At 39.1% G+C, this 12,086-nt stretch overlaps 1 long non-coding RNA gene across 1 annotated transcript in view; it reads right to left on the bottom strand.

Moving 5' to 3' along the window:
* The window catches only part of LOC142031684 (uncharacterized), a 28,825-nt gene that overhangs the window by 6,369 nt on the left and 10,370 nt on the right, over positions 1–12,086 (bottom strand). The window contains exon 4 of the long non-coding RNA XR_012650590.1: positions 7,452–7,585. This is a non-coding gene — a long non-coding RNA (uncharacterized LOC142031684). The remainder of the gene's footprint in view (positions 1–7,451; positions 7,586–12,086) is intronic.

Here is a 12,086-nt window from a genome sequence, read left to right as displayed (position 1 = left end):
ACTGCATGTTTCAGCTGCATTTCTAATGCTATCAAAACCCCTTTCCCTTGTAACCGAACAGTTCTAATTATGCACATCTCCCTTTGCTGTATTCCTCAAGGTCTTGTCTCACCAAATGATGTAACTCTTGATTACAGCTCTTGTATTCAGCTTGTACAACGAGGCTGAAATACTCCCAAACACCTTGATGACAAGTACATGGATTTGCCTGCGAAAACAATAACCACGCTAAAGCTCTTTTAACATCCCGGTTTCTTTGCTGAAAGCATCTGCCTATACTGTCAATTCATCCTGTGCCTCTTGGGTGTCTGACTTAAGCATAAGTATGCAAGTCCTATAAATGAATACATGCCACTGGGGGTAGCACTTACAGTAGAAGAGTATCGTCTCATGAGTGATAAGGGTGACAGAAGTGCAAAGCAGAGCTGAGTGGATCTGGCACTCACATTGCGAACAACACAGCATTCGTACGGGAAGATTTTCCCACAGAATGACATGCAATAATTTATTCTAAGCCTTTCCAACTTGTGTGTGGTTGTTTTTTTGGTTTGGTTTTGGTTTTTTTTTTTTGTTGTTGTTGGTTTTTTTTTTTCTCCTCTGCAAAGTTGCTATCTTCTGCAGCTTTTCTTTAAATAACTATTTAAGAGAAGATGCCACTGCTAAAATGAAGTACCTTATTTGAAAGAAAATTAACCAGTCCAACCAAGTAAATAATTACTAGTCAACACTACTCCCACACGACTGCATTCTACAAAAGTGTACCACTGAGGGAAAAAGGGTGGGTTTTTTAGTACTAAAATACTGATGGTTTAAGGTAAAAGTTTTGAAAAGACACAATGTTTAATCACTGGTTCTAAGTACACAAGCAAAATAAAAATACACCTCATGAAGTTTTAAGCAGGAAATGCTGTTTACTCGATGACAAGCCTGCTCTGAGCATTTCAACTTCCTAAAGGTCAGAGCATGAAAGGCTTCCAGATCCCCCAATTCTTTGCAGCAGAGAAGCATAAAAACTCTTATCTTGAGCCAGACTGGTTCCCCAACACGTCTACTGTCATGTCTCCAACACCAGCCACCACCAGATGTTCCAGCAGATGGAAGAGTGGGTGAAATAAAGGTGGCTGTGGGACATTCCTTGTCTTCTGAAGGAGATCAAACACGTTCTAACGGCATATGACCTGAGCCCAGATAGATGCGGGCACTGTCCCATCACCATTTAGAGCCATAAATTGCAATAGGACATGCTCCCATATGCTGCCTTGCCTGGCACTTCTGCTGAAAAAGGCAGAATCCAGTGATCCCGGGGTCTGAAGTCATAATGGAAAAGTCTGAAACGTTTCTGGTCACCTATAAACATACCTTCCTCTTCCCCCCGCTTTTCCTATCCCCCACCTAGGTCCTCTCTCTCTTGCTGCTTAGCTGCATTGTTCAGCTCTTTGGTAAAAATGACTATAAAGTAAAAAAAACATTACTATACTTATCCAATACATAAACTCAAATAGATTAAAAGTCATGTATTTTACAAAGATTCATACTAACATTTAAAAACTTCCATTCCACGTAATTACAGAAATTCACGTAAAGGCGACAAAAACCTGTACCTTTCCCCTGGAAACTCTGCTCAGCCTCAAGCCTATGCACAAGCGTCCATGAGACGTGATCCTCTTGCCTCTCTGCTGCCTGTTCTCCAGCTGCTGGTGGTTAGTGCAAAAGAGACAGGGAGAACTGACACCGACTTTTCAAAACATTTCTGCTTCTCTGTCAGTGACTTTCTGCCTTCAGCGACCTGGTCAGAGCTCGACTTTTAAGCATAAACCTTTGGACTAAAATTCCCGATAGCAAAAAAACAGCATTAAAAGGAGGTAAGCATTCAGAATTACAGTCAGTTCAGTTAGTCTTGATTTTCCTAGCCAGCAACCTCAAAATATAAGCACAGCCTTCAAAATACAAGCTTATAATGTCAACTAAAGGTCACAATTTTATTATTTTTAAACTAGCTAAATAAGAGCCTTAAAATGTCCAAATGAAAGAGTAATGATGTTCCAGTTTGAACTATCTAACAAGGCTGAAATATGAAAATCCTTTAGAAGTAGGAAATCCATGTAGTGAAAGAACAGCTCTCACCTTGCTGTACAGCAGTGGGAAAGGAGGGGAAGACCTATGTAACTTTTAAGGAAAGTGCAATGCTATCTACAGTAATCTGTGTGTCTGGATTTGAAAGGCAAGATTATCAGAGATAAGCATCCACCACAGAGATCTGGTGTGAATTTAGCACACAGCTTCTCCAGGTGGTAATCCTCACAGTTCACAATTGCAGTGCCATAAAAATCACCTATAAATATATATACACGAAACAAAGATTAAAAAAAAAAAAACCAAAAACCAAAACCCAGAATTAACACAGAGGAGGAAACACAACAAAAAAGGTTTGAGAAACAACCTGTGAGATGCTGAGCAGGTCTGTTCCATCAGATATCTATGATAGTCCCAGGGCAGCACTGCAGGAGCACATGAATCATCGCTCTAAGCATATGCAGATCTTTGTGAGACTAGTCTTAATAGATTTCTGTAATACATACATGATTTAAAAACATACTTTCATTTAAAAGTTCAGTTTTGTAAGCACATCAAAGCTTTGCAAACGTAGATTTATGTCTTTTAATAGTGCATATTAATAATATTGATATAATTATCACTATTCATATTTGAAGACTCCTGAATACAAATTTTTCAAAGATTACTTGAAATTCAGAATGGGGAGTAAAAGAGATCCATAATTTAGTGGGTAGAAGTGGGAGTCAAGTTTTCTGGAGCCTAATTTTCCCCAGTGTTTATATATTGCAGAGAATCAATGCAAAGCTCTGAAATGAACTTTGGAAAAACTGTTCATTCTCCTCACTACACTTATCTGATACATCAACTCAATAGGCTAAAATTCATATACTTTACAAAGATTTGGTGCGGTTTAATAGAGCGCTTTGAGATCTCATGATGAAAGAGTGAACACAAGTACAAAGTAATATAATAAAGAGAGCACCGTTAATTAGAATTATTAAAATTCATACACTAAAACCTATAATCTAAGTAGTAGGGACCAAGTTATTCATGGGTGTTTAAAATAAGGCTGAACATTAAGAATACTAATTTGGACAACTGAACCCAGCGTATCAAAACTGGCCTTTTTGTTCTGTTTAGTCTTTGGAGAACAACAAATAAGTTCCCACGAAACAAGAACAGTAAGCTGCTGTGTCTATATACTTTGATTCACTTTTTAAGACGGTCAGTTAGTACTTAACAGCAAGCGCTAGGTAAAACAAGACATTCCTGGAGCAACCAGTGATGTCGTGGGGAGAAAGATACTTTTTTTTCATTGGAAAGGTGGAGACCAGCAATCCCACCAGCAGAGGAGGTGGACTGGGACATCGAGCAGGGAGATGGATACCAGTGAGGACCACGGACCACGCGCATGCCAACCCCTCGTGGTTCATTCCTCAGTTTTCGGACTTTAACCCTTCTTGCTAACCTCCTCAAGAGAAAAAAAAAGCGAGGAGCCTCCACATGCAATTTGTCTAAGCCCTACCTTGGCAGTAGAGATGCAAAACTGCCGGGACTGTGCCCCTCTCTGTCCCATCCTGCCACTTCTTTCCAGCCAAACCTCACTCTAGCAGGCCCAGAGCAAATGTACATATGGAAAACTCTGCTTAAAAGCAGCAGGATCATCCAGCAACACAAGCGTCCAAAGGAAGCTACAACAATGGCCACATCAGCTATCTGCTGCCAGCCTGGGGACTGTGACTAACTTGCGCATACATTTACATAAGTTATATAAAAATGAATGTATAAAGTTATATTTATCTGTACTTGTATCTTCTTTGATATGAGTGGATGTTGCTTGTCCACCCACAGTAAAAACTTACAATATTGTAGGCTTATAAATACAGAAAGGAGGAGAGCAAATTACAACAGATTTCTCCTAGGCTGAACTTCAAATATTGTTTAGAGGAATGGAGTTGTGGACAGCAGCTAGGGCTCGTAACACACCAACAAGTTGGCCATCAATACGGCACCATTTCGAATGCTTTTGGGTTGCCAGGAATAAGGAAATCAGTCTGATGAGGTGTGATAAATAACTTCACTTCTTCACCTTCATTTCCCACCGCATCCAAGGTCCTTGGACCGATCCCATTAGTTACAGTTCTCTGCATCTTGCCCTATCCCACCCCAAACAGGGTGCAAACATGAGCAATGAGAGTCTGAGCCAACTCCCGCTGGAATTTGGTGGGAGTTTTCCCCTTGACTTTAAAGAGAGCTGAATCAGGTCCTCACTGCATAGCGAGGAAGATGTTCGCTGAGATTTATAAACAAGATTTTCTGTTCATCTTTCTACTTCCTAACTTCATAATCTCAGTTTCCTGGACTAATGCCATGGGTTGCTGTTCTGTAGTTGATTTACAATAAACAGAAGAAAAACTCTGTAAACTTGTATTTTACTGCCAGTGACACACACTTCAAATTCCTTCTGTATTCTCAATGAAAAAAAAGAAAAGTTACTGTATTTCCTCCAGTTCCTTTTAGTATCTGGCTTAATCCCTAATTGAAGAAGAGTAGATTGTTATGGAGACACAAATTATATTGTACATAATGAATTTCATCAGAATAGAAATATAACAATATTGCTTTTTGCCTTTCAACTAGGGAACATCATATTTTAAACTTGGGAATCGTTTAGCCTTCAGATTTCTCAAAGTAGTTGCAAGGAGACTTGGAATTTCAAAGTAATTGCAAGGGTATGTGAAGCTCAAATCCAGCTTAATGACAAAGGGGAAGAGAAACTAAGAAATCTCAATTAGTGTAACCAGCAATAACTTGATTCAGTTTCTGGGTGAACAGTATCAGATTAGTACAAGGAAACAAAACACGCGGTTAGGAAATAGCAAGGTTTTGTGGGAAGGAGGAAAAAAGGTCAGGAGAACTCAAGTTCAAGTTGCCATTACCCCCTCAGAAACATCACAGCTCAGAGAGGGCCAAATTGCCTGAGATAAAATGACGGAACTTTTCTCATTGGGGTTAGTTTTATTTATTGTTAAATTTTTGCTTTTGCCTTAAAAGTTGCCCAGTGGGTAAAGCTAATATATTCAGTTTCAGGAAGTGAATAAAAAAGAAAAATTCCAGCTAAAAATACATCTCATCCCTACTTGTATTGTATATATGTGTGTGTGTGTGTGTGTGTATATATAAAACACCACCGATTGTCCAGGGAATGTAATCTAGTAGGTAACTGTACCAGCATATAGAGATATATTTGTAGTTCTTGTTACTCTGTATCCATGTGCTGATGTCTGTAAATGCAGGATTAACAAGTTTTCTTGAAACTTTTATTGTGTATCCAATTGAACAAGAACATCTTCTTTGGATAATACAATATAAATTACCTAATTAAGACACATGATCTGTGTAATAAACCCACATATATAAAACATGTGCAGCAAACAGTTTTTCAGCCCAAATGTGTCACTGGATTTTTTTAAATTTTCAATTTAGGGAAAAAAGTATACCACATGTAGACTAATAGTCTCCCAAATTTCCTTTTTCTTTTTTCTTTCAATTACAAGGGCATTGTCATTACACAAGTCTAAAACCGAGTTCCTCATGCTGGGAGATTTGCGATTTATTTCCAGATTTTAACCAAAAAAAGGATGATCAACTTTAAAAGTTGATACATATCTATGATGTTATATATAACTTATGTATGGCAGCAATACAGATCCTTCTATATCAACATTACCATTATTGCTCGATAAAAAATTAGCATGATACAGAGTAAGCATAGCATACGTAACCCCAGCAGCATGAAGTCCCAAAGGGTTAATGTGATCCTTGAGTACAGAAGAGGGGGGAAAACAGAGAGTTGCTGTCTCCTCTGTGTACAGCATTGGGGACGTCATTACAAAAAAAACAACATTCAGTTCTGGCAGTCACACAACAAAAAAGTATGGCAACAACCCTGGAACTGACTCAGAAAAAAAACACACTAACATTTTTAAGAATCCACCTTACAGATATAAACTCCACCCATTTCATTTATAAAAGAGAAGGGGTTTGATATGAGATAAGTCTATTCAAGCGTAAAGAAGAATAATCAAAATCCAAAGGTTTGAAGTTAAGGCTGAAGAAATTTAAATGAGGAATATTTTAGATACTGGGAAAAAAAAAAGTAACATCAGAACAACATATTAAAACTTATTCTTTCCTGAGGAGGAATATTTCTTGAGCTGCTACTTCAAGAACTATTTAAGCTGAAGCATAAATTAGAAATATCATGGTGGTATTACTGAACAAAGCCCTATGGCCTATAGATCAAGAGGTCAGACTAGTCCCTTCTGACCTTTAAATATAAGACCAGCATTTTATTTAGGACTTCTCTTATTTGTATTCTGTTAGTCCTGAGAGCTTCCAGTCACAATTAAACCCTGCATCATGGAAGATCCTGAGCAAACAGAAAAATTTCATGGGCTATCCCCAAGAGTTTACAGCCTTAAAGCTCAATTTTGCAAGTTGCAGTGAATGAAGTTCCACATAAGTGGGCTCATTTCCCCAAATTCAATGATAACGCAATACCGACCTTTGTTATAATGGTATTTCTTTCATTTTGCCATCACAGTATTTGGGAGTTTGACTGCATTCCTTGCTAAGTAGCCTATTCTGTTCTGCTCATACGAGACTCCAAATTGCCATTTAAAATTCCCGAGTTTATTAACTTGAAACTCCTGGTGCCAGCTATTTTATATGGCAAGCCAGAAGGCAGGAAGAGCCCTGTGACTGACACGACACGTACGTGTTCCTGCAGAATCCACTGGAGACGTCTCTCTTTGATCTGAACCTCTCTAATACAGAAAGGCTCATCACGTTGGCTAGACAGACTCTATTTTCACATTTTAAGGCCTTAAAAGGTCCCTGAGTTACCCAGGGAAAGATTTATTAATCCTCATTTTGGCATACCCGAGCTAATGGAGTATCCCAGTTTCAAAGTCATCTGTTGAAACAGCCGCATTTTCGAGGTCTCTCCTGTCTGTCTGAGGTCTAGTGCAGATGTACGTGCTTCTGGCTACCGGTGCCAAGAAATTACGCGTACCGTGTTTAAGCAGTGCAGTTCATGTCCCTAGAATTGTTGTGTTTCTGATCACCACAATAGTTACTAAAAGCTTGTGCTCCAGACTGGTGGGATTCAGTTTCAATTTTTAGCACACTATTTTCACTGCATCCTACACCCAGCCACAGCTTATCTATCATTTGATTCTGACAGATACATATTTTATATTTTGACAAGCAACCCACTTGACTGCTTTCCTGTGACATCATCTTATCTCTGAATGTACCAACCTGTTAATAACTTCATTTTCTGGTTGAATTTTTCCAAATTAAATTAAGCAGGCGAAACATGTTAAGCTCACCAAGTCCTCTTAACACTTCTGCTGAAGGGCATCTTCTGATAGCTTGATTTTGAAAAGGGCAGCATACAACCTGTTCAGAGAGGGATTTGGTCCAAAATATCAGGTTTCTGGAAGGTGGAAGATTTCTTCCTCAGCTAAGAAATATAAAAAGGACAAAACACAAAACCAAACAACAAAAATTAAATATTTATTATCTGTTAACTAATATTCTAAAGATTATATCGTTATTTAATGGTACTTGAAGGAAACCCTTATGAGATAAAAAGGAGCAATACAATCTAACATAAACTAATTTTCAATTTTTCTTCTGTAGATAGAGAGATGGAAGCTAAATATAGTCCAATGTTAGCATGAAATAATTTTCTCTCTATCTTGCGACAATAAAAAGTCAGCAGAAGCTTTTCTTTCATGTTAATTAAAACAATTTTAGGAAAAAAGTCTTCTTCCTGGATAGACTATATAGTATTAATTAAATATGGGCACTTTTGTACTTATCTTAGTCCATAATTAGCTCTTCTGTGGAAGCAATACTGCACTGGACATGAAATCACAGGACAGTAACAAAATTTAATTGGGTAACATGGACACAAAATCAGAAAACCAGGCTCTTTTCCCAGTTGTGTAGCTCAACAATTTTTCCATTCTGTGCCTCAGTCTGCTGCCATTTAAATTGAAAACGTTGCACCAATAGAAGGAAAATCAATATGAAAACATAGTGCAACTTATTTTTTCTAGTCATGTTACAAGCCGAAACACAGCACTCTCAGTTCCTGGAGGTTTCCCATGCACTCAGGTTGTTTCAAAAAGAAAGTTGCCGTGCACAGAGCCACGAGCATCAATCCTGACCCGCTCAGCTACCGGGGATCAAGGAGAAGTCCGAAGCAGCAGAGCCACGCTGAGCCCAGAGGTGAATCAACATCTCTGGCCATCACCCCATCCCAGGGACCCCCCAGTGATGGACCTCTGTGCTCCAGACACATCCTGCCTTGGAGAAAATGGTCTTGGCATGTGCCCACCCAAAGCTACCAGGACCACGAGAAGGAGAAAGCCCAACAGCATGGTTCGGCACTAGAGAGGAGCCAAAACGCTCCGACCGCTTCGTTTTTGCTTTGCACCTATGATCTCCTCTGCACGGAGAGGGCGGATGAAGAGCCGAGAGAAAGGTTGGCATTATTCCCCTGGAGTTACACCTTTGAAAGCCTGTTGAGAGACCTGAACTGCATAAAATGCCATCGCATATGTTACCACTACGGTGGGACTTCATTAGCATTCATAGATTGCGTTGCTTGATATATCTGAAAATACCCACTTAGGGCCAAATCCTCATTCTATTCAATTCAAGGAGACTATGACTTTCAGCTCTAACAGGGTGTCAGACTCCAACAGGGAGGTTTGAAAACACAGTGTATATCTCGTTGGGCTTCATACCAGCAATCTTCAAAGATGCCTAGTGTGAGAAATGCCACCCAGCACCAGAGAAAGCTGCGAGAATGTGCCGGGGGCTGCCAGAGCTCCCCAAACTCGTGCCTTTCCCTACCCCGCTTCTCTCTGTTGCTAACTTCCAAGCCAACCTTATATTTATTGGAAAACACATTAAGACCAATTACTCAAGAGCCTGAGTTATGAAAAATGCTTTCATTTTCCTTACCAATGCTAAAAAAAGTGTCTGACGATGCTAACGGTGGCCTGATCCCATCCATTGTGTGTCTGTAACAACCCTATTTAAAACGGTTGCAGGTTTTGCCTAGGAAAAGAAGTCCAGACCTGAGGCAGAAGTAACCTGGGATCAGAGATTGAGCCTTTTGAACTGAGACCTGTATGACTTGGGAGCTATATACAAAGCTGAAATGTATGCCATTGTATCGGGGAGTGAAAAAAAAAACCCAATCTGTAACCAACTTGTTTAAAATAGAATTAATTAGAACTAATACAAATGCATCTTTCCTACATGGTTGATCTAATCAACACTGGCAGTTTTAATTACAAGCCTATTTAAGGCGAACATGTTGCATTACTATGAAAAAGATGCATTATTTTACATTGTAGGTGTACCTCCTACTTCTCTATCTGTCACACAGGCAGTGTCCTTAATAGCTGTTAATGTTATGTCTCATTTTCTAAGTTCAGTTTTTGAAGTTTCTAAGCACAATCCGATGGAATCCAACCCAAATCTAATAACTGCAATCTATTTTATTTTTTCCTCACTATTTAGTTTTCACCACAAAGAGAATGACAGGTCTAATATGAGGCTCCTGAAATGTAGTTACATCTAAGCTTCAGCGCTCCAGAGCACATAAAATAAATATATGATCAATGAAATGAAACATGACAAAATGTTTCATATTGATGTTATTTTTCTTTTCAAAACGTCTTTTATGGTTAATGCCCTCAGTCACTTTTTCCATACATTTTCTTTTTTGTAATATATAGCTTTCCTAGTTCTGATTTCAAGTTCAGGGTGCCTGGGGAGAATTGGAAGATTTCTTCAAACCAAGACTGTTCCTTCAGCCTTTCACATGAGAAAATTGTTAGGCGCATTAAAGTATTCCTGACTATGTTGCATTCCTTTGTTCAGAGTGAGTTTTGGGAACACATCCTTTTCTCATTATATTTCCATAAAATATATTTGATCTATTCTATTCTTAGAATACCTCTGATGTGGTCTGTGAATGGAGCACAGTATAAAAATATTTCTTTTTTTTTTTTTTTATACGAGACAAAATGTTTCCATTTCTTAGACACATAAAAAGTCACTATATAGCACTCCACGAAAGTAAAACTTTCTGTAAAGTTTTGGTATAACTCGGTACAGATCACAAAAGGAATCCATCCTCTCAGAGTCCAGTTGTAACTCAGAGCCTCATCAAATGCACACAGACAGTGACAGGAGAAGGAAAAAGAGGAGAGGAGCAGAAAAAAGGAAAGAGAAATAGAGAAGGAATGAGACCTGGATAATAACTACTGGGAAGCAAGTTTATATTTAGAAGCACAGAAAGATGTTAACCATGTGCCTCCTAGAAAAAAATAAATCTGCCGTAATAGTAGTTGACAATAAAATCACCTTTGGAAAAAGTCTTAATACTTTCAGAGCACAACCCAGGATATTTCCAAATGCAGACAGATGCTTGAAATGTTTACACAGACCGATCATTGCAGCAATTTAGGCATTTTCCCCCCCTTCCCTTCCCTATCTGCTGATTGTTGTCTTCTTTAGGATCTTGAGAAACACCAAGTAGCAGCCGCCCTGAGCGGCTCTTTTCTGCAGCTCGGGCTTGGCTTGGCTGTTTACTGCTACACCCATAAAATTATGGTTTTGATCAATCTCTTCAGAACCCCTTTCCTCTGAAGTTTTCCCTTCGCCCAAGGAGCTCTGCTCCAACCTGACATGTTGGAAACACGAGGACCGAGAACATCAGGTCGGCTCCGGTCCGGATTCACCCCAGCCTGGCGGGGAGCGAAGTGCCCCCACGCACACAGCCGGGGCAAAATTCTCCCCTTCCAGCAGCTGAGTGTGCCCCCGATTTTCACTCGGGTAATGTCATCTGAAGTGAACCGGGAGCCTGCAGCAGCCCAGCTGCATTGGTTACTGACCACAAATGACTTAATCCCCAGTATAAACAAGGCCTAACGTTCAAACTCATCTGCCGATTCCCTCGCAGCTTCCTACTCACAGTTCACAGAAGATGACTTCTCCTTGTTCCCACGACTGGAGAGTCGGGATCAAAGGCTTGAAGAGAAAGAATATAAAGCTTTTTCTCTTTTTTTTTTTTTTTTAAATCAGGTTGCAAATGTCTTTGCTTCACTGTGTTGAGGTGTTAAAAAAAAAAATAGCCGTAGAAAATTTTTAAATCTTTAAGCAGTAACAGGCTAGTGCAGGTACAGGCAGCAGTGGCTGCATGGGATGCTGTTCGTGCCTCTCACCGTCCTCATAAATACATATATTTATTGTTGATTGTTTAGCAGACAACTGCCATTCCCTCCAGATGTATTTTGAACAGTCATGGGAAGGCTTCAATTGGCTGAGCCAGAAAGCAGGTGAAGTGGAGGGAAGGTTGTTTGTTGTTTAGTTTTCTTTTAGTTCTCATCAGAACTGAAAAATATTAGAGAAAACTCATGTAAACAGACACATAAAATCTGTGAAGAACAATGCTTTTTTTTTTTAAATAGGTATTTCACTTTAGAGGAGTGAAATATAGCTTACAGTATCAAAATCAGACTGGTGGTGTCTGTCTGAGAGCCTTCGATGTACCAACAGCACAAAACAACTGCCTGATCCTGCACAAACGGCAGAGACTGGAAATGTGGGAATTATTCATGTAGGTGTGTTGGCAGGGTTGTGTAATCTACCCCATAATGCACCTGGTTGCTATCACTTTTACTTTAAAGAGCACTAAAATTCAGCTAATAAAATTTAAAAAGAAAATCATATAAAGTGACATATAAGCAGGTTTCACATATGAATAAAAAAGCTTTAGCATGTTCTTTGACACGTGAAGTGTACATTCTCTTTTATCAGGCTTTTCCCGATTAAAATAATGAAAAACATGCACTACCTAAAAAAAAAAAAAACAACAACCAAAAAAACCCCAACCAAACTCACCCACATTAATAAGTACTGCATGTGTAACAGGATCA

Source organism: Buteo buteo, chromosome 5 (genome assembly GCF_964188355.1).
Source record: "Buteo buteo chromosome 5, bButBut1.hap1.1, whole genome shotgun sequence".
NCBI lineage: Eukaryota > Metazoa > Chordata > Aves > Accipitriformes > Accipitridae > Buteo > Buteo buteo.
This window is presented reverse-complemented; position numbering and strand designations above follow the sequence as displayed.